Source organism: Neopelma chrysocephalum, unplaced genomic scaffold (assembly GCF_003984885.1).
Source record: "Neopelma chrysocephalum unplaced genomic scaffold, ASM398488v2 Primary Assembly neopelma1_83161, whole genome shotgun sequence".
Taxonomy (NCBI): domain Eukaryota; kingdom Metazoa; phylum Chordata; class Aves; order Passeriformes; family Pipridae; genus Neopelma; species Neopelma chrysocephalum.
In genome coordinates this window covers 1-1,132 of record NW_020913739.1, presented here as the reverse complement: position 1 = coordinate 1,132, position 1,132 = coordinate 1, and the positions used below count along the sequence as shown (strand labels likewise).

The window sequence follows — 1,132 nt, the reverse complement described above, 5'->3', positions numbered from 1 at the left end:
TCTCCGAGGAGGGCAGGGGTCCCACCTTGGCTGGCCCCCATGCTGGCCGTCACCGTGGTGGCCGTGGCCGTCGTCCCCGTCTCGTGGGTCTCGCAGGGGGGGGTGGAGCAGGCGCGGGGGGCCCCCCCGGGGGGCCCCCCTGCCCCCCCCGCCTCGGTGGCCGCCGTGGCCGTGGTGGTGGTGCCGGTGGCCGCCGTCGGGTGGGTCTGGCAAGTGGGGGGCGAGCCCTGAGCCCCCCCGGCCGTGGCCGTGGTGGCCGTGCTGGTGGTCCCGGTCTCGTGGGTCTCGCAGGGGGGGTTGGAGCAGGGCTGGGACCCCGCGGCGGTGGCACCGGTGGCACCGTCCCGGGGCCGGGAGCCCGCGCTGGCCGTGGTGGTGGTGGCCGTGTTGGTGGTGCCCGTCTCGTGGGTCTCGCAGGGGGGGTTTGAGCAGAGCCTGGAGCCCGTGGTTGTCACCGTGTTGGTTGTCCCCGTTTCATGTGTCTCACACGGGGGGTTGGAGCAGAGCCTCGAGGACACAGTGGTGGCCGTGCTCGTCGTGCCCGTCTCGTGGGTCTCACAAGGAGGGTTGGCACAAGCCCTGGGTGCCGTGGTGGTCACCGTGCTCGTCGTGCCCGTCTCGTGGGTCTCACAGGGGGGGTTGGAGCAAAGCCTCGACCCCGCCGTCATCACCGTGCTGGTGGTCCCGGTGTCGTGGGTCTCACACGGGGGGGTGGGAGCAGAGCTTGGAGCCCGTGGTTGTCACCGTGTTGGTGGTGCCCGTTTCATGGGTCTCGCAGGGGGGGTTGGAGCAGAGCCTCGAGGACACGGTGGTGGCCGTGTTGGTCGTCCCCGTCTCGTGTGTCTCGCAGGGGGGGTTGGAGCAGATCCTTGACCCTGCCGTCGTCACCGTGTTGGTTGTCCCAGTCTCGTGGGTCTCACACGGAGGGTTGGAGCAGAGCCTTGAGCCAGAGGTTGTCACCGTGTTGGTTGTCCCGGTCTCGTGTGTCTCGCAGGGGGGGTTGGAGCAGAGCCTCGAGCCCCCCCCCACACCAGCAGCAGCCCCCCCCGGGCTCTGGGGGGTCCTGGCAGCCCCCGCCGTGCCGGTGGTGGCCGTGCCGGTCGTGCCCGTCTCCGGGGTCTCGCGGGGGGGG

General features: G+C 71.9%; 1 pseudogene; it reads right to left on the bottom strand.

Annotated features, from left to right (window-relative positions):
• Positions 1 to 8: 8 nt before the first annotated feature.
• On the bottom strand, positions 9 to 1,128 carry LOC113979558 (annotated as a pseudogene).
• Between the last annotated feature and the right edge of the window lie 4 nt (positions 1,129 to 1,132).